Source organism: Parasteatoda tepidariorum, chromosome 11 (assembly GCF_982258835.1).
Source record: "Parasteatoda tepidariorum strain Cologne lab strain chromosome 11, Ptep-v5.0, whole genome shotgun sequence".
Taxonomy (NCBI): domain Eukaryota; kingdom Metazoa; phylum Arthropoda; class Arachnida; order Araneae; family Theridiidae; genus Parasteatoda; species Parasteatoda tepidariorum.
This window is the reverse complement of record NC_141765.1, coordinates 99,570,686-99,593,347: the sequence shown is the minus strand read 5'-3', so window position 1 is coordinate 99,593,347 and position 22,662 is coordinate 99,570,686. Positions and strand designations below refer to the sequence as shown.

At 27.7% G+C, this 22,662-nt stretch overlaps 1 long non-coding RNA gene across 1 annotated transcript; it reads right to left on the bottom strand.

Moving 5' to 3' along the window:
• Positions 1-13,485: 13,485 nt before the first annotated feature.
• On the bottom strand, positions 13,486-21,468 carry LOC147802006 (uncharacterized). Its single transcript, XR_015430588.1, has 3 exons — positions 20,579-21,468; positions 15,444-15,490; positions 13,486-13,984 (listed from the first exon to the last, which is right to left on the bottom strand). It is a non-coding gene; the product is annotated as an uncharacterized LOC147802006 (long non-coding RNA).
• Positions 21,469-22,662: the final 1,194 nt, after the last annotated feature.

Here is a 22,662-nt window from a genome sequence, read left to right as displayed (position 1 = left end):
GATAAGAATGCCTATAACAGAAGTAGACAATATACATCAAATGTAGGCTATACAGAACTTTTTAACCAGCCTCATACCGTATTTTATCATGTTTTAGAAATTTCTTACAATATAGTATAGTGTGTTTAATATTATCATTGTTATTCATTGGCTTGTTTGCTATCAGTATCTTTTTAAAGCAGTATTTCTGATTTGAACATATCAACATATTTTTTAGGTTATAAAATTATTCCACAGTAATGTTTCGTATGTAAAACAAAACTCACATGCTGATTTTAACATATTCTCCACAGACAAAAAGAATATATAGTTTCCTTATACTTTAAAAAAAATAAGTATTTCCAAAAATTGGAAACATCTTCAATGCTGGTAGGTCAGCCGACACACACTGATCTCATCAATGAAAGTTGGGGCATCATTTTAAGCAAGTGATCTGATTTTGAGAATGGAAAAAAGATAGCAAGGATCAAATTCTGAATTTACTCATGCAATCTCTTTTTCTTCTATCTACTAGATGTGCGCTCATCTTTCTTTCTAAACGATTCCGATTAGAAGATAATTCCTTTATTTTTATCATCGATATTTTTCGTACATGAGTTAGTGTCTTTTCCTGCTGTCGTGAGGAGCGCTCAATGATGAACTGAATACCATGAAGTTCAAAAGCAATGTGTAATGAGCGACTTTCATTCTTGTTGTAAATTCAATTTTCATACTTTTTTTTAAAAATATAACAATAAATCTGAATCCCCAAACTATAATAATATAATATTCCAAAACAATAAATCTGAAAAGAAAATCTATAGTGGCTTTGAAGCTGTTTTCAGAATTTCTTCCTTTCAACACTTTTGAAAAGAAATGTCACTAACTGCTTTTTTTTTCTTCTTTTTTTTTAAGATAAAATTAATTTCAGTTCAGGTATCGATCCTGTCACTTTGTTTCCAATGGCTAAGAAATGACAACTTAATGAAAAAGAACATCAATTGCCTTACAGCCATTTTCATGAAAATTCCACTAAGTAATATTTTAATTTTGCATCTCTTCCTGCTCGGGTACTTTATCAGAAAAAAAACATCTGTTTAGATGTTCGGATTTTTTTTTTGCAAAAAAAGAAAAAAAAACATAATAGTTTATTGTTTTATTATTTTAGGTTCAAGAGCTACTACAGGCCTCCGGTCGTGCATCTCTAGTCTATAATTTCTGAATCATGCAACCTTACACCTCGTGCGCTCCCCAGCGCACAGGGGGTAGCGGCGTCATTTACGCCACTGGGTGTTACTATTGCATAAAGACTATTAATTCAGTTTGACTGCTGTACCGGTCAACAGTCCTCCTCAATAGACGTGAAATATCCTCAGTGGTGGACGGATCATGGGTTAGAGTCCCCTTGCCGTCAGGCTAACAGTGGAAGGTTCTCGTGGTCTTCCTCTTCATGTGACGCAAATGCGAGTTAGCTCCATCAAAAAGTCCTTAAAGAAGGCAAATTTCTCCTATTACTCGATCCAGGTGTTCCCCTGTTTTCTGGATTGGGTTCAAAATGACAAGGCTACGGAGTTGAACATTAGTTGCCGTAAACCCATAAAATTGGGTCGGCTATTCAACGACGGTTATATATATATATATATATATATATATATATATATATATATATATATATATATATATATATATATATATATATATATATATATATATATATATATATATATATATATATATATATATATATATATATATATATATATAAAATAGTCCTCCACGGAGCCGCGATGGCTCAGGGGATAGAGCGTTCGCCTTCCAATGAGGCGAACCGGGTTCCGATCCCAGTCGATACGAAATCCGCACCCGGCTTGCACCGACCACAGCGCTGACGCGAAATATCCTCAGTGGTATACGAATCTTTTTCCTACATATTAATTTTCGTATAATTTATGTCAATCCTTTTTTTTTGTATTATTATATTTCTTAACCTTTATTTTGTAATTAAACCTTGTTCTTAATAGTAGAATTAAAACAGGTTTGGAAATTTGCGATACGAAATTTTATTTATAGGAATTGTTTATATTTTCTATATTAAATTTTCTACTATAAAACCCTCTTTGTTATCTGCATTTTTCCCACCTCATCTCTTAAGGTAGAGGTTAAGGAAAACTCACAGGACGGTGGTTTCCCGTCTCCCTTTTTTAAGTAGAGATAGGCAAGCCCTATCTTTAGCCCTGATGTGGAGCAGGCATCTAAGAATTCTCTTTTTTTATATATCCCTTTTTCGTATAATTTATGTAAATCTTTTTTTTTAATATTATTATTATATTCCTTAGTCTTTACTTTGTAATTAAACCTCGTTCTTAATAGTAGTATAATTAAACTAGTAATAGAGTTAGAGATACGAAATTTTATTTATATGATTTGTATATATTTTACTGAAACCCTCTGCCACCTCGTCTCTTAAGGTGAGAGGCTAAGGTAAACTCATAGGACGGTGTAAGATGGAGTTGCAGGCATCCTGACACTTTCTATCATGGTGCTTTTTTCGTGATTTAAAAGCCCCTTAAATGTGCTTATTTTGCTGGTTGTTTTTAAAAAAAATGCTTCATTTTCACCTTTTTGAAAATGAGATTTTTCTTTTCTTTAACATGTCTATTTTCGTCACGTATTATGCAAAAGCGTGGTTTTCATTATGTTCTATTCATTGTTCATTCGAACATAATACATTTCGACTTACCGTCGGCCCATAGCATATGGCAGCGCTAATAATTTTAAATGTTTGATGAAATACTTTGGGGGGTTCTGATGCGAGCATATACTAAGCTGGTGGGTTTGGATAGATTCTTGCACTCTCATGTGCAACCCTGCTGCATTTTGCAAGATATTCCTCCTTAACCTCAACTTATACTTTAAACAATTAAACTAACGAAAAGATATTTTTAATACTAAAGTTTCATAAAAATTTTATAAAATGTTATTATTATCAGTAGACAGCGGATTATATGCACTAAAAAACGGACAAAATATGCATGCAAATATGCACTAAGAAACTTATATATATGCTCTTAAAACTAGAAATATGCATTTAAAATAGAAATTAAAAGTTCAACTTATTTAAATACTACTACTTACTTTTTCCAACAAACACAGCTAAAACATTTTTTTGTTAAAAGGAAGAAAATCAAAATATTTCTTACTTGAATCTACACATTTCTGAAGAAAAAGCCTAAAACTGAAGTATGATAAATGAGAGAAGAAAAATCATCGCATTTTCCGGAAAGATTTTATTAAACTGAATAATTTTTGTTGCAATACACAACTAAGTGTTTTTCCAAATTTTCAAGGGTGTATTGATGTCGTCGGTCACCAAAGATCATTTTGAAAGCAGAAAATGACCTCTCCACGTCAACCGATGTTATTGGACAAAACTAGTACAATTTCGTACTCATTGGTTTTACTTTCTCTGGAAGTTCAGTTCCGTTTCCATTAAGAAAATAATTTATCTTCTTCACTGCTGCAAAACCCGAATTTTTGTTTTGAACGAAACACCATTTTTCCTTTACTTTCTTCCGAACTGAGTTTGGAAGAGCATTGATGCACTGTTGAATTTTTTCAATTTTGGATATGGCCTCAACCAGGGGAAGACCTCGTGTTTCGAGCTTTGTTGTTGCTCCACTTAAGAAAAGTGAGTGTCAATTATGGCTAAGTCCTTCTGCAAAGAGATATCCTGTAGTAATTCTTTTGTGACATAAACTGAAGAAGCACAGGAACTGTCAATTGCATCTACAACTGACTTTATTGAATCAAAATTATTAGCGTAAAAGCGTGCAGCTTCAATCCATGTACCCCACCTAGTTATCACTGGCTGTGCAGGTAAGGGCAAATCAGGATACATTTCTTTATACAATTTTATGCGCACAGGTTCCTTGAGAAAAACTTTCTTGATACTAGAAATTAAATCATTCACAGAGGAGAATACTTCTCGAACAGTCTCAGCCAGTCTGTGAACAGCATGAGCCAAACATGTAATATGAAGCATTCTGGGATAAAAAATTTCCAGTGCTGTTGCAGATTTGACCATATACGGAGCGGCATCACTGACAAAAATCAAAACATCTTCAGTACCATCTCTATCAGGCCATAATAATCTGATAGAATCATTGACAAACCTTGCTATGGTTGAATGATTGACTTTTTCAAGGGCTTTGCTTGCTAGAAGATGTGGTCAAATAGGAATATTATCCATTTTTCCACAAATAAAATGAGCAATATAGCGACCGCACTTATCTGTCGTCTCATCGACTTCAATCCATATAGGGCCATCTCCAATATCTCGTCGAATATCATTCAGTACTTCGTTATATATCGGTTGAAGGTAGTTCTTTCTTAAAGTCGATTCATCGGGAATGATCTGATTGGTACAATATTTTTTTAAAAACTGTCTTAAGTTTGGATTATTTAACTTTTTTAAAGGAATATTGCTGCTTACTAAGGCTTTGCATAAATCACTAGAAAAATCACTTTCCTTTTTAGCTGCTTGAACAGGAATAGTTAATAAACTTTGAATAAATCCTTTTGTATTCTGCTTTTTCTTCGCGGAGTGAGCATTAGTCTTTATATGTTGATCGATTTGGTAATTTTTTTCACAGGAAATGTGTTTTTGACAAATCACACAAAATACTATTTCCCCATCGGTCGTAAAGTCCTTCCCATAGTCCGAAATCCATGTTTTCATTAAATTTGATTTAGTCGACTTAATTTTTGGCATATTATAAAATTCAGCAGTCAAAAATCATGTTCGAAGCTTCACTAACTACGTATTCAACTGATGGATGTTGAAACTATCTATCTATCGGATGGACTATCGAAATATGTTAGAATAGCAGCTCTCTCCGAAAATTTATTCACTCCACCTTTTAACTAATCAATCACAGGAAAGGGAGGTCATTTTCTACCTACCACAGAAGCCTTATTTTCCCCACACAGATTGACAATTATTTATTCCAGGAAAAGACATCTCTACATAGAATATCTGACCATCCCTTTCTGAGGCTTCTATGACGAATGTCTGTTTGGGTGGGCCCTTTGTACCCCCCTTCCCGACACACACCTCATTTCTACAACTTTTTCACGTGATTGCAGTCACCCCCAGCAACATCAATCCAGCTGACCCTTTCAGGTGATAAAGGACGACAAAACAAAATTTAAAGCGTTCCTTATGCTAACATAAAAAGAATAGTGATATGGTTTTAGGAGGGAAAAGCCATCAAATGCTGAAAATATGCATTTATAAAAGCAAATATACCTTTTTATGCATTTATATGCACAAATGGCAAAAAGTGCTAAAATATGCAATTGCCTATGCACGTATGCAATTGCATATTATCCGCTGTCTAATTATCAGTAATAAAAACTGCTTTAAATAGAAAAAAACATACTTTTAAGATTGGGACAGTTTGTTTCTGTAACATTTGGAGAAGGGAATAGTGTTTAGCAAAATTTATCTAGTTTTTTCAAATCAAAATCATATAGGATAATCAAAGTAATTGTGCTTATTAACTTTTTGAAAACTTTCTTTATGTATTATTTTTAAAAAAAAAGTGTAAAGTATGAATTTTTGTTTAAGGTATGCAGGGGTCTGTTTAGAAGAAATTTGGGTCCGTTAACGGACCCTTCACAAAATATCTTTTCATAAAAACGGACCCTTCACAAAATATTTTAACTTAAAAACGGACCCTTCACAAAATGATTTTTCTTATAATTGGACCCTTCACAAATTTGTTTATCTTCATTATTATTTTGTTAATCGAATAAACCCTTTCCAGGGCAGATAACAAGAAAGATGGATGTAAACGAATTAAGTTTTGTCTTCGGCAGACGATTCTTCCATTATTCGTCCGAAATGAATATTCTGCGTTCAGCAGTATAGGCTAAATACCAAATATTTGTATGTTGCATCTCTAATTTAGAAGCAGCAATTGTTGTTTATTTTTAAAAATTTAAATTTTTTTATTATAATTTTACAGTGCAGAGCATAATCTTGTATATCTTTACAATTTAAAAACTCCTTGAAAAAGTTTTTTTTTTGCAATAACGGACCCTATTTTCACAAATTCATAAAAGCGGACCCTGGTTGAAAGAATGTGAGTAATTTTTTCACAATTTCACGAAAAACGGACCTTTCACAAAATGTCTGGACAGACCCCTGGTATGCATTTCTGAAACTTTTACTGCTGAAACTTTAATTACTGCTTAGGGAGGAAGAGAATTTATCTGACCACCGGAATTTTAATTTATCATTTCTTCAAAATGTGAACATTTCTGTTTATCAATTAAAAAACTTATAAGGGAAAATTTACTAAGGCTTTGCATAAATCACTAGAAAAATCACTTTCCTTTTTAGCTGCTTGAACAGGAATAGTTAATAAACTTTGAATAAATCCTTTTCAATTTTAATCCTTTTCAAATTTAAACATTTTCAATTTTAAACATAGTAATGTCGATTTAAAACCAGAAGAATTAAACTGGAACAAGAACACATTTCACTTAAGATTGCTTTAATTTTATTTTACTTTCACTTATTGCTATTTTTTCTTATTAACAGGGAAAAAAAAGTCATACCCAGGCAATTTTCATCATAAGAACTCTCTTGCTTCTGCTTCATTTAACACTTTGCCAAATATCACTGACTCCAAAGAGTTGCATAGTTTTACTAACATCAACTTCAATGGAGTCAATTATTTAGCTTTTCTGATGACTCAAAGGATTCACACTCTTATCATAAAGAAAATACGCTCTAGGACCCAAAACATTTAAAGTAATTTGAAGTCAAAGAGCAAGCTGTGAGATATATTTAAGAACTTAAAATAAATAACCATCAGAACAAATTAATAATAAAAACCCTTGCCAAAAAAATATGTAGAAATGCAATTGCAAGAAGAAATATTAAAAGAGCAAGAAAAAAGGAGCAGGGGCAGTTGCAAAATTATAAGTTTGCAAGGAGAGAATATTTTAATAATTGGATTCATATTATAAAGAAATCTTATATTATAAGAAACTTCATTTCTAGGCACTAAATTGGTTTATGTAAAGATTTTTATGTTACCTTTTCTAATGGAAATGGATATTTAGCAACACATACACATAATAAATCATTTAGGAATAATAATTCTATCCAACACAGGGATGGAAAATAGTACTTTCATGCTTAGAACATTTAAAGTAATCTGGAAAAAAACTTCATCATGTTTAACAACTCACATTATTATGAAATTGAATCTCAAGATTAACTGTACTATAAAAAAAAATTTGAGAACGGAAATTTAAATATAGTTACTTAAATAAATAATTTATAAAAAAAAATTAATGCCGAAATGAATAAAAAAGCTAACATATCCAGAAGAAAATAGTTCATGACAATAATCCTATAGCAAGAAAACATTAAAGTCAAAAAACTAATATTTGCAAGTTTTTACAATGTTGCTTTTTTTCTTCAAATCAACAGAAAAAAAAGTAAAATAAAAAGTATACCCTTCAAAGCTTTCAATATCAGAACATTCTGACTTCTTTTTCATTAACTAATGACTAAATATCACCAACTCCAAAGAGTTGCATAGTCTACTAATATCAACTTCAATGGAGTTAGTTATTTAGCCAAATACACACATGGTGTCGCATAGATGATACTTCATACACTTATCAAGACGAATTATACAGCATGAAACATTTAAACTAATCTGATATAAAAATGTGATTACGTGCATTAACTAAACCCAAGAGAAAGATGGAAAAATATATATATATATGTATTAGTATATATATTTTTATAAACTGAAAAGGTAATAGCTGTGTGAGCAACCTATAATAAATAAAATGAAGTAACAAAAAAAGTACTGCCCACTACTTTTAAGTATAGTATAGTAAAAGTACTAATTGAAGAAATGTTTCTATGCAAAAATTAGAGAAAATATTCCAAGAAAAGAAAACTAAGAATAAAACCAAGTGCTAAATTTGAAAGAAGAGATCAAGAACACTAGATTAAGTTCTTAGTAAAAGATCTCATGGCACAAATAAGAACAAAGAATAGAAACTTAAGAGTGAACAATGCATATACCATTATATTAAGATAGCTGCAAATCCAAATGCATTATGAACATCTCATATTACAAACAGAAATACATTAGTTTCAAAATAACAACTCAACAACTACAGGTTCTAAAGAAAACTTTCAGGAGCAAGGAAAACAGCAGGTTAGATTTTTTAGAGATCATTTTAATTAAATTAAGATTAGACTGAATTATACAAATATCACCATCAATGAAAGTCATACAAAATATAAAAACAATTTGCAAATTCTAGCACAAGGAAATATAAATTAAGAAAAAAAATTTAATAAATTCAGGCAGATGAATTTTTTCATAACAAGCTAGGAAAACTGTAGGTCCAAATATAACAATTATATAACTATATAACAGTTTCTTCTTTATCTCGAGACCACAAGCTATAAATTTAAATTAACTAATACCTTAAACATGGAATTTATAATAGGCAGAAAAATATGAAATATAAAAGTTCCAGACAAATGCTAAAAAGAAATTATAGAAGCAAAGAGAACTTCAGGTCAACAGATTATACTACATTTTCTTCTTCGTCTGTAGAGAATACCAGCTGTAAATTAAAATTAATAAATAATTGAAACATAAAAATTTAAGAAAAGTAAAAAATACTAAACATAAAAATTCTGGACAAATATCAGAAAAATAATCAAAAACCCACATAGAAATTTTTTCTTCACCTTCAAAGACCACACAAGCTATAAAATTAAAATCAATAAGTACTTCAAACATGAAAATATAAATGGCAAAAAAAAAAGTTCCAGGCACATTATTCTCTATTTACAATATTTTCCGTATGTTAGAAGCACAATGAACATGAAAAGAATAAAATTTATATGTGTGAATAAAATTATGAGTGAATAATTAAGTTTGAGAAAGCGTTTGGTTTTGAATAATAAATTAAGAATAAGACTTAGATAATGAAATAACAAAAAGATTAAAGCTTTTTATGCTGCAGCCCACTTCCCTGAAAAATTTTTATTACCATCCAAAAATTTATAAAAGATTATTCTCTATTTATAATACTTTCCCTATGTTAGAAGCACAATTCACAAGAAAAGAATAAAATTTATTATCTTAATATACAATCAATATATAAAAATAAGAATTATAAAAAACACACTATTGTAAAAATGACAAAAAAATTATCACACAATTAGCTGCACATAAATCTTTGTAGGCCTACTTTTCAATTAAATGAATTTCTCAAAAAAAGATTTTTATAGATTATATTTACTTTGTCAGTTCAAAGTCATTTGTTTATTTTTCTTGATAATAAACTTTTTACCAATAAATACCATTTTTAATCTATAGAACTTCAAATTTTTTCACTTAAAATTATAAATTTTCCCATGCACTTAAAAATGCAAACATTCAAAAACATTAAATATAAAATTAGAAAAAAAAATCAATCTAAAATTAGAAACTATAAAAAGGAGAGATTAGAGATTATAAAAAAGAGAGAACAGGTTGTATAACAAGTATGCTGTAGCAACACTACAGTAGTGTGAAAAAACCAAGGTCAAATATTAAATAATACATTCCCAAAACATTTATAATAAGTTGAAAAGCTTAGAGCTCAGAGTAGATTTTTCAGAAAAATACTGCATAAAGTAACAAAAAATATTAATAAACTAACAAATTTTATTAAAATATCTTTTAGATTTGAAACTAATAATATTATACAAACTATAATAAATCTTAAATAAAATATTTTTATCTTTTAAAATTTTTTATTGTAAAAAATGCCTTTACAATTTAGGAAATTTTCTGCAAAATTCATGACATATCTACATTTTTGGGGGAATGACATAAATATTATTAAAATATCTAAAGCAGAATAGTTATATAAATGTAAAAAGCAAACTGGAATTGTAAATAGAAAATAATAATTAGAGAAGATGAAAAATATGGTTAAATAAACAATAAAATAATAACAATAAGACCCAGTTTAAAATCTGGAAAATACGGTAGAATCTTAACTTTCCAGATTAAATTGAAATAATACAAAAATTTACATTATATACAATTATATTTACATTAACAAACATTGAGTGGCCACTTTAATCAGGTTTTAAATTTCCCTGATTTTTTCAGGTTTTCCAGGTAAACATACTAAAATTTCCAGGTCAGCATGTTTTTTTCTCATAAAGTGTAGGATAGGTACAAGAAAAGTGTCAATATTATAAAATATTTTATTTAAAATGTTATTCTTTAAATATATCATCATGAAAAATAATCAGACTAAATTGATTTTAACAACTTAGTAAAATATTAGTTTTTTATTCTTTAATGTTTGGATAAATTTTTAAAAAATTAAGACTGATGTGGAGAAAATATCTTTAGCTAGTAGAATATAGTGTTTTTATTGAATAAAAAATGTTTTAATGTAATACACTAAGTAGTTTTTTCACAAAGTGTACCAAATGTCAAGTAAAAAGCGACAAAAAAAAAGAAATCTTGAATAAGTATTGTTTAATAAGCAAAATAATATAAATATATTTTCCTTAGGCAAAAGAAAAAGATTCTAGGCGTCCAAAAGCGTCATACACACTTATGACTTTTATTGAAATAAGGCTTTTTTCATTAATTAAAATGAATATTTCAGAATGGGTATTTAAATATAAGATGTATAATCTTTTTTTAGCAAAACTTCATGGAATATTTTAAAAATAAAGTAAAAGTTTGTTTTTAGGAAATCAATAAAAAAATAACAAAAATTTTACTTTACAATCATTGTGCACTTAAATGTTTTTAGATTTTAGAATTAAAATTATTGTCTATTACTTTAATTTTTTTATTTAATTATTTTCATTTAATTTAATGTATTTGTAATTTAGTATCAAACTTATGTTAGCAAAATTATATTTTAATTTTTGCTGGCTAATTCCATAATATTTTCTTCTATCATTTAAAAATGGCTCATAGTCATAATTATACAACAGATATTTGAAAGATGATTATTTGTCATCATAAGAGGTAAATCAGTAATGAATATTGTCCCATTCCATTGTGCAATATGTGATAAAATGCTTAAAAGATGTACTTCATATCAACGTGATCTGAGATTAAAATTATAAAATTTGTGAAAAAATTCATAAATTCCCATATGAAAGTTGTAAAATCTCTGCAAAATTTTATAAAAATATTCTGCTTAAATTTCATTTTCGATGTGGCTTTACTTTGCAAAATCAATGATAAATAGATCCTAATATAGTAATGTTTTATCGGCTAATGGAAACAAATTTAACACATTGGGTTTTGATGTGCATTATGAAGCAGAAAAAATGAGGAACTTTATCCAAAGAACTCAGTTGGAACAGTTAAGCATGGTGGTGGTGTCTTTGTATGTTGATGCATATCAACATAAGGAATAGTTATTTATAGTAAATAGTTATTTATTGATGGCATAGTGAATCAAACTATTTATTTAAATATTTTAAAACAGATTTACAATTATCAGCCAAAAATTTGGATTGGAATCTTTGTTTTATATTAAAATTGCTATCATAAGCACACATCTCTCATCATTTGTGTCCAATGTCTCAATAATTGACCACAAGCTTTCAACGCACCACCTCAATTGCCAAACTTAAACCAAATAAAGCATATTTGAAAAGAACTAGGTGCATGATAACATGACATTAAAAGAAAAAACTAACTATAATTAATAATGGTAAAAAAAAGCAACTTCATGTGCGGGGCCCTGCACATGAATAAAAACTTTTTAGATTTTATGTTTATACATCATTGAACACACTTTTTATACATTTCTCAGTCTTTGCCAGATTTTTAAGGTAAAAGGAGAAACAGTTTCAGAAATATCTCTAGATTGCAAACAACATTTACAAGCGTTCAACATTGTAATTACTACACATTTTGTATTTTGAATCAAAAATCAAATATTTACCATATAGTTGCTACTGAAAAGAACTTTTTTATAATTAAAATATCAGAAGCTAAAATGAAATTAAGAAAATGAGAATTAATGCAACAATTGAAACGATCTATCTTCAAACATTGCTGTTAGTGATTGCAAGAAAATGTGTGATTGATCGGCTTTGCTGAGAAAAAATAATTCACCGATTTCATTGGATGAGAGTACAAAAGCAAGTGCAATCTAAAATCTTTTGCTACTAAGTTATAACCATGGAATTTTTGGAGAATTTTATTAGGTAAAAAATATTAAAACATTTTGTCAAAATAAAAACTACCCAAAAGCATTGGAACAAACTAGAACAATAAATGAATTCGGCCCACAGACTAGAAGAAAAAAGGAAACCTACTTTTTATACTTAGAAGCAAATATCCTAACCTCTTCTTCCAAAATCTTTGACCATTCTAAAATGTACAGTTCCATTGTCTCCAATGAGGTCAAAGGTTTATTCATTCATTTAGCAACACTGTCTAAAAGAGTGAGTTTATAATGGATGGTAAAATAATTTAAATTAGTAAAATTAAAAATATATATATAAGAGAAAATTCCCTGAATTTTCCAGTATAAAAAAAGTTCCTGATAATTCCAGGCTTTCCAGGTGGGTAGTTCCCCTGACTAAGTTTTTAGTTGGGTTTTGCTAACTATATCTTACTGAGTGATGTTCTGTCTTGAAATCTAGTAGCACAATTTACACTTGACATTTTGATTAAACATACGCTTCACTTTTTAAATTTTCAGAATATCCAGAAATTCTATAAATTAAAATTATAATAAAATCGCAACTCTAAGTAAGCAATTATAAATTATTTTTATTTAAAAAAATCAGGTGATTTAAATTATGTCAACTCTGATGAAGAATAATAAAGTGTCAGAAATATGACTGAAAAAGGAAACGCAAAGCAAAACTTGCAAATGAAACTGCACCTCTGAAGAATTGAAATTTATTCAGTTAAAACATATGGCTTCATAAAAAGATATTAAAGCAGCTGACAAAAAATGTTTTGTTTTTAACAATTAAAGTCTCGTACGAAATTATAAAACAATTTATCATAAAATATCAAAGAGAATGAGAAATAAAAGTGGATACAAAGAAAAACCTAACAACTAAATACTCTTAGGGCAGAATTTTAATACTTTTAAGGCACCTCAGAATTTAACTAACAGCATTCCAGAAATGCTTAAGAATAATGGAAGAATCTTGTAGAATACACCTAATCAAAATGAGATCAAAATCACAAAATTGGCAATTTCATAAACTGTAAAAGATGCTATATTGGAAATCCAGTATCATTTGAAATTTATATTTATTAATATTTCTCCTTTTTTAAAATTTACATGATTTCAAATAAGGCACAATTTTTTCTAACAGAATTTTAGGAAGATTTATTAATAAAATTATTTTTAGAATGAAGACAGAATGCTCTTACAAAAAAGAAAAGTTTCTCTGTTCTGTCATAATAAGAGTTATGATTGATTTGAAATTGAAAATTTAACTTACAAATTACAATGCATGATATTTGACTTAAATAATGAAAAGTTAGTCAGTTTATCAGTTTTTTAAAAAAATATTGATTTAAATATCATATACCACTATGCTTATATATGAAAATTCGCTTTTTTATTGATGATTTTCAAAATCTGTTCTCTGTTTAAACCAAAGTTTTTAAAATTTTGTCAGTCAGTTTTAAATTTAGATCAGTTTAAATTGATTGCCAAAACAAAAAATTCCTAAAAAAAGAATGGATGTGTTATTTATTTGTTCAAAACGATGACATAATAACAGAGATGACGTAATAGAGAGAGTACATAAATAACAGAGATAATAATAAAAAGCAAGACAAGATCTTAAAAAGTAAAAATTAAATACTCCAATATTGTCCACAAGCATTTTATTCAGAACAATGGGCCCTAAAGAACTCTTTGCTATGTTGCTATTGCAAAACAGCTGCCACTGTAAAATATATTCAAAAGTTAGTAAGAATATAAAGAAACTATATCTATACAAAAATCTATCAAATCTACTATATCTATACAGAAATCTATACAAAAAAATTCAATAATGCTTTTAAAAGAAAAATTATATTCTTAACAATCAACGCCTATCTATTCTTAGAAGCTGTGATGGGACAAGATATATTTTTCAAAATATATATATGTAAAATTTTTAGTTTGAACTTTTATTTTTATCCAAACTAGTTTAGGTTTCATTACAAATAATTATTAATTATTATTATTTTAAAAGTGTCTCACTGTCTCACTAGCGTTTTTTAAATAAGTTTTGTCAATATGGGTCCTCGAATTATTAACTGAAAAAATAGAGAATAAAAAAATTATAGGCATTCAAAATAATAAATGTTTGACTAACAAATTGTTTTTTTTTAAATTTTTTGTAAGTATTTAATTTCTTGTAATTATCATTATCATTTAAATGATCATTTGAATCAAGTTTTAGTAGGATAAGATAGTTTTTCTTTACAGGAAAAATGTTACCTAAATAATATATTGTGAAAAACTGTGACTGGAGGGTCGTTTTTTGGACAAAAGTGTTCAAGTATATTGAGTAATAGTGTTGATATGGATAGCAATATAATCAATCGTCAGTTTATTTAATACAAAAATAGAAGAAAAAAGTTTGTCATGCAAAATATACCTTAAAATATAAGTAAGTTACAAAAGAATATTAAAGATTTAAAAGGTATCAAAAATAAACTGAAATATATAAAAACTGAAATATAAAAAAAATGTTGCTTTAAATCAGTAAAAAGTAAGCAACTACTTATTGGTTATGACAAATAATAATATCATTTAAAGAAAGGTAATTCAGCTGAGAGTATCTCATTAAAAGATTGAAAAATATACATATATAAAAATAACCTTTAACAGAAAGTAGGTAGTGGATTGACAAAAATTTGAAATTTTATATAGTTAAAAAATTGCAAATTTTTACAATTTAAAAATCTTTCTTTTCTTGCTTTAAAAAAAAAGTTCATTTAAGCAAAAACTGCTAATGTGTTGATATTACACATTACAAAAAATGAATAATATTTATTGGAAAACAACTATAATAATTTTTATTCTCTTTTAAGATTTATAACAATAGCTGGTTGGTAAGTTTACATGGTGAATATGAAGTATTACGAGATTTCTAAATGACACATATCTTTATATTCTGTAAGATAAAATAAAAATTATTTTGGGTTTTGAACAATTTTTAATGCTATTGGTCAAGCTGCTAGTGATGTATATTGAGTGATGTATAAACTGCTAATGATGTATATGAAAAAATAAGCTTTTGTTTAAAAAAGAAAATAAAACAAGTTTTTAAATACAAAAAATAAATTTTTAAATGAAAATAAATAAAAAGGTCAGTAAAAAAAGAATCATAATTATGAATCATTTTTAAAAACTACCTTCATTCGATTCTACCTTCAGATGATGAGCTCTCATAATCATATTTCTGAAACAAAAAAATTATCAGAAAGCACTTGAGATGGTAAGATAGACCTATATAGCACTTTAATCTTTATATATGTATAGTATCTTTATATTTGTACAATTAATATGCTTCAAATCATTATGTATTACAAAAAAATATAACATTAAAAAATATCATAAGTTGCTCTATCCACAAGATAGAGGATATAAGTATGTAAATTTAAATTTCCTTAAATATGGTTGAAATTTAGCACGTTAACTGTAAAGTGCATACTGTTCCATATTTTAATGATATTTTTGTCATCAACTTGTTTATTTCAATTTATAAAGAGACACTATATCAGTGTGAAAAATCTTTAAGTTTCATGGACTTATGTAACTGAGGAAATTATTCAGCAAATCTCTGAACTTATATAAATAATCTTACAGCTATGCAGAAAAGTGTTTATTAATCTTCGTTATTAAAGGTAAATTTATTTAACTTTACTCTTATAGTTACACCCACAACAAAAAGTTACATTTATACCTCAACAGAAAAATGTTAATTAAGTATGACTGTAAATTATGAAATTTTGTATTCAGAAATAGTTGATTAAGATACAGTGAATTACTGACACACAAAAAAATAATTCAATATTTTAATAATAGTTATTAAGTATTGTGGGAGTGACATGTTTTGGTTGCAGGACTCTTGTTAATACATTTTTCTTATGTAGAAGAATAAATAGAAATGAATGATCATAAAATCATTGGAAAAATATGGAAGAAAATCCTGTAAGTAGGCAGAATATTTACAAGAAGAGAGGGAAAGGGACAAAAACAAGAAGAAAAGCAAAACTATGATACAGTGAATGACCGAAATCGAGAGAATGTCGACTTTTATCTGTGGATATCAACAATCACATAGTCACTTTGGAGAATGTCCGAAATATTTTTCTATATCCAATTTGATATTAATTTATTCTTTGATATTATTATATTTATTCAATATTATAATGTCTGCTAAGGAACGATTAGTAGAAACATCAGTATTCAGATATCAGGCAAAAGTATAACAGACAGTGGCACTTAACTAGATCTAGTATGTATTTGGAACATTTACCAACTATGTGATTGTCAATATTCACCGGTGAAAGTCAGCAGTCACCGATTTCGGTAATTCACAGTAACATATTTATATATGTATACACATAAACAGTTGACCCAAGATTAAAAAACAATTCCATTGACAAAAACAGAATGAAAAGCAAAGTATATTGATATCATTACCTTCTTATATTATAACTATATCATTCATTAATATATTAATTAAAAAGATCTGGTTTGCAAATGTTAGTGTACATCATTGTATCATTGGTAATACTAGACGCACAGACAACGAAAACTTTGAATATTTCTTACACAAGCAAAAAAAAAAGTAACTAATTTAATTTTTTTAAAGAATAACTATATAACTATTTAAATATTGCTACCTAACATGAAAAATACAGCTCACTCAGTTTTTATGATTCAATTAAGTCAGTTAAATATGATTATGTCATTTAAATATTGCACCTGCAAAATGAGGAAATCATTTTTCAAAAAATAAATAAAACATCGAGCATCATGCAGACATGCATATGTAAGTGGTCCACATTAAAATCCATAAAAATTTAAGCCAATACTCTAAGACATTGTAGCCGAGGGCTAATTTAGTTGTAATTGGTACTCCCACATCTTTGCGATAAAAACAGGTTAATTAAGTCATGCATGAAAATATTTCACAAAAATAAGATAACTCATTCAGCAACAAAACAATTTCTCCATGCAGTTTCTAATAAATAGGATTAAAAGTACATTTTTAATTGATATAATTTTAAAAAACCCTATTTCTTTTGCAAAAAAAAAAAGCAAAATGATGCATAATTAAAGCAGGGTTGCCAACTTTCCACAGTTTTGGAAAAATTTCTTATAGTGGTAGCAAACTTTATGTTTTAATGTAAGATTCTTTGTTCATGTAAATTTAATTTAAAATTATTTTTAACTTCACTACATATGAATAATTCAAAAGTTAATATGAAAAGCCATTTTGTTCCAATTTTTTATGGCAAGACATGCAATATTAAGCAATGTTGGCAAAATTAAGATTCTGAAACTTTCTATTTTTAACTGTCTGACACTCAATAAAATATATTTCAAAAACATAAAGGTTGGTAGCCTGACTAAAGAATATAATTTAACTGAAAATTGCTGAATACACATTAAAACTTTTTTTTTCAAGTTAGATGCTATGATTGATTTTATTTATACCCAAAACTGCCTAACTAGCTGTTTCCAACAGTTAACTAATTTCTCCTAAAGAACTAATTTTTAGTTGAATGAATTTAAGTATTACAGAAATATTATTATTTCTTTTTTCTTTTTTTTAATATTTCACAAATCCATTCAGTGTTCATAAGGTCTAATAGACATGTACTTTTAGAATTCTTATCAAAGTAAAATTAAAATATGTATACAACACAAACTGGGGTTGCAAATTGATATTTAAATGAATAAAAAATGCTATCAAATCTGAGAAACTACACAAAGGAAGGTGTGAGTAATAAACACCATAACAGGTCTAATTTGAGGTTGAAATTTGCAGGTTTATTTATAACAATCATCTTTCAACTCCTTTGAGATTCCTTCCGTAATCAAACCAGTTTTGCTGTTTATTACAAAAATTAAAAGAAAGAAAAATTAAAAAGAGAAAGATTACTAAAGTGCCTTAAGTTCCTGAGACCCATACTTAAGTATATTAAGAAATAATTAATAAAGATACATTGAAAGTTTTTTTACGGATAAAAGCTATATTTATTAACTTCTAATCAACATAGTAAAAACACATATTTAAAAAATATAACTTCACACCAACTTAATAAATAATTTATTGAATGTATTACATAAATTTTACAGTTAGATAAAATAAAGTAGTGAATTAATCTTAAGTAAAACAAATTAGCATCAGTTAAGGCAAGTTAAAAATCTTTTTAATATGAAAAATTAAACACAACTATTTAAAACACTAAAACAAATAATATTCTTAACAACACTTTCCAGTTAGTGGAACTGACCTTAAAATATTTATATGAATTGCTAAAAATATTTGTAGCAGGTAATGTGTATTTCACATTAATTATGTAGTATACAAAACATGTTCTAATTCTGTAATATTGGGAGAAATTTTTTTTTATCACAGAATTAAAAACTTGGAACTTAGAGAAAAAAAATGACAAGTTAAAGGGTAAAAAGAAAATCATTTAGTTCTCAGATTTATCAAGAATCTAACTAGTTTTTATAATTACTATTGTTTAAATCTATGTTGAAAATTGAATGATAAAAATGTAAATGATAAAAATGCAAATAAAAATGTATAGTAAAAAATCGGTATAAGAGAGAGTTTAGCACTGCCTAGATTAGGCAGAAAGAAAAGATTCAGAAACAATCTTATGAAAAGGACTTGGAATATTGTGTTCATTGTGTTATGAAAAGGTGGTGGAATTTTAGTCGAAATTCTCTGTTTTGTTTTACATCCTACGTCTTCATACTAAAAAATGGAAATATTTCTGAATAATTTATTTTAATTAAAATTAAGTTATTTAAAAACAAGTATTAGTTTCAGAAATTAAAGAATAAATAGGTAATTTTAGTTTCAAGCATTTTTGACCCTTTTTTAAAGATAAAGAAAATCTGACACATTGTTATACTTAAAAAAAAAGAGAGATAATTCTTGTAAAATCATTCAAGCAAAACTAAGCATAATTAAGGATCTAGATTAAATTAGCGAGTAATCAAAATGATCAAGAACCAAATTGGAGTACACAGTTTAAATAACATAAGTTATGTTAGTACTGTCGCCTATAAAGCCAATAAAGTAAAAAATGATTGCACCAATGCTCAAAATCATAACTGAAAAGCTGAACATGGCAGTTTCTAAGCTTGGAAATCTTATTAAAAGTATAATATTTGTATAGAAGAAGCCTATACTCAAACCTTCAACATGTTGAGCTAATCAAAACAAGAAATGATCCTGCTAAAAATATTTTATGTTTAATTTCTATTATCGATTAAATCTCAGGTTCCACCCTAAGATTTTGATAGTTTCACCCAGTTTTCACAAACTTTATTTTTTGAACCTATACATAAAGACTACGTGAAAGGTTTCATCCAGTTGGCCCATGTCATAAAATAGTAAAACATTGCAAAAGGAGCAGATTTAAATCAAATTATTAAAATATTCAATTTGAACTATGTTTAATTGTTTTCAATTAAACAAACATCAATGTGTATCATTAAATGAATATATAAAATGATTATAGTAATTTCCTTTGATGATTGTAAAAAGGGTTAATAAAAAGAACAATTTTCTTAATCAATTGATTTTTATTAAAAAGGCATATGTAAAAACTTCTCTTCTTGAAAAAACAAACCATAAATTATGTTAAGAAACACAAAGATAAATTATAAGATAATGATAATATAATGATAAATAAATAAATGAAAAATAAGCCATTGTTGTCAATCCTTTTGTGCTTAATAATTAATAGGAAAAAATTTACATAGCTTTACATTACATAAGAATTAATATATATTCTGAAAATTTTCAATACACACAAATGTAGTTTAGGACAACAATACAACATGTAAATGGTGAAAACTTAAAAGAAACAAGGCAAAATGATGAAACAAGAAAGAGGATAAACTACAATAAAAAATTAAAGGAAGCGATTTATGGTAAGCGGGAAATTTTAGAAGCCAAATCATGTGCATGTGTAAAGAAAACTAAATGCTAAAACATTGAAAATTGCCTGTAAGTATCAGTCATCATTTTTTTTGAATAAACAGCATTTTATCTCATAAAAATAAAAATACTTTCGGAAATGTAACATCTAAAATTGCAACACCACTGGTCTTTTTGGAGGTTAATATTACTGCAGTAATTAAAAAAATTTTTTAAGTCACAAGAAGAAAACATTAACATTGTAAGTAAAAAGTATAAGTGGTTATTTTACTATGATAAAAGCTATACAGATAAAATTTTTAATTTAGAAAAATGATTGGTATTCTCACATAAAAAAAATTCTGTAATTACCTAGAATCGTTTGATGACACTAGTTATATTTTCAACTCACAGCTAATCTACTTTCCTTTGCTGAAGCAGAATATAGATTTCTTATGGCTTTGAACTTCTCTCCTTAGAGGAAGAAACGTCTCTGAAATAATAATAATTTTTAATTATATAAGCATGTTTTAACAAAACAAATACATTACAAAATAAATCTCTCATTACAAAATAAATCTTTAATAAGTGAAACAATAAAAGATTCATGCTACTTCAACTTTTAATTACTGAAAATGAAATGCTATTTGACATTGAAATAAAAATTGGTATCACATAATTGAAGTTGCCTCAAGCTTATGGAACAAACAGGGTTGCCATAGAACGAAAATGAACAAAATAGTTGCTTTGAATGAAAATGAGCTTTAATGTTAATGAGCATGAAAATAGTTGCCGAAAACGTTCTGTTAAAGTGCAGGGTTATAATGAAAACAGCAAAAAATGGAAAAAAGTCCTTCTCAGTTCTCAAAGTATCGAAAAAATGACAAAATTGACTTGTATGATTATAATTTAAAAAAAAAAGCATATAAAAATTCAAAAATAAAATAAACTTAGAAAAATACATTTCTAAAGAATATTCTGCCGAATATTTGTCTGATCATTCAACCAACTGAATTTTTCACAGAAGGGCCAAATACTCGTTACATCCCTAATTTAAATGCAATGTTATTGCAACTTGAGAAATTCATAAAATGGCGGAAAACGTGAATTTTTAAGCTGCTCACTGTTTGTAAATTAGATTTCAATTTTTTGTTGCCTAAGTGATCTTTTACGATAAAAAAAGAAAATTTTTTACGATATTAAAAAATCTAATAATTAATAAAATGAAATAATAAAGTACATTACAAAATAAGCATTGAATTTTATTTTCCTATACTATCACAGTTTTGCTTTTATTTTAGGCTTTTGTTTAAAACCTATAAATTTTCTACAATTAAAATATTTAATTTGAATTTATATGACTTAATTATGATAAATTTTTTCCTACTTTCATTCTGTGGGCATAGCAGTTTTTTTTATTTATTAGAATTTACAAGGCGTATCCAGAAAGTAAGTTTCCCTATTTTTTTTTTAAAAAAAAAAGAACTCATACTTTCAGGAGCATATTTTTTGGCAACAAGTACAGCAATGTTTCAGCTATTTTCAAAATAGCAACATAGAATTGAGTAATTTGTCGTATCATGGGTTCAACTTTTGTATACATCTGTCGTAGAACTCTGCCGCCTGTGAATGGAACCACGTTGTGAAACAGTAAACGCTGACCGTTACTGTGAAACACTGCGGAAATTGCGACGTGCCATTCAAAACAAGAGGCGTGGAATGCTTACTGCATGTGTTGTGCTCCTCCATGACAATGCTCTTTCACATACAGCTCGACGCACAGCAGCTGTTTTGACGAAATTTGGCTCAGAGTTGTTTGATCATCCACCCTACAGCCCTGATCTTGCTCCCAGCAATTTTCATGTTTTCTTGCACCTCAAGAAATTCCTGTCCTCCGGTGAGCTTTTTGGCAACGACGAAGAGCTGAAGACGTCTGTCACACGCTGGTTCCATTTACAGGCGGCAGAGTTCTACGACAGAGGGATACAAAAGTTGATCCCACGATACGACAAGTGTCTCATTCTGGTGGTGGCTATGTTGAAAAATAGCTGAAATATTGCTGTACTTGTTGCCAATAAATATGTTCCTGAAAGTATGAGTTCTTTTTTTTAAAGAAAATTGAAAAACTTACTTTCTGGATGCGCCTCGTAATTCTAAAATGAATTTTCGTATTGCATGATGTGATAAAAAAAAACTTTTCTTCAATGTTTATTTATTTTGATAAATCTATTGTTCATATGAAAAAAATAGCAATTTCTTTTTCGCAAAAAAAAAAAATTATAAGTTTTTTTACTTTTGAATGAATTCTAAAAATGGAACACCTCTAATTTTTTACAAATATATTACTAAGTTTATTGATAAAAAAAATAGAACGCTGATGTTTAAATAAACATTACTATATTTGTCATTAACATGTCTCAATACATGTGCGGCCCTTCGTTATCCAACCTGCTGTG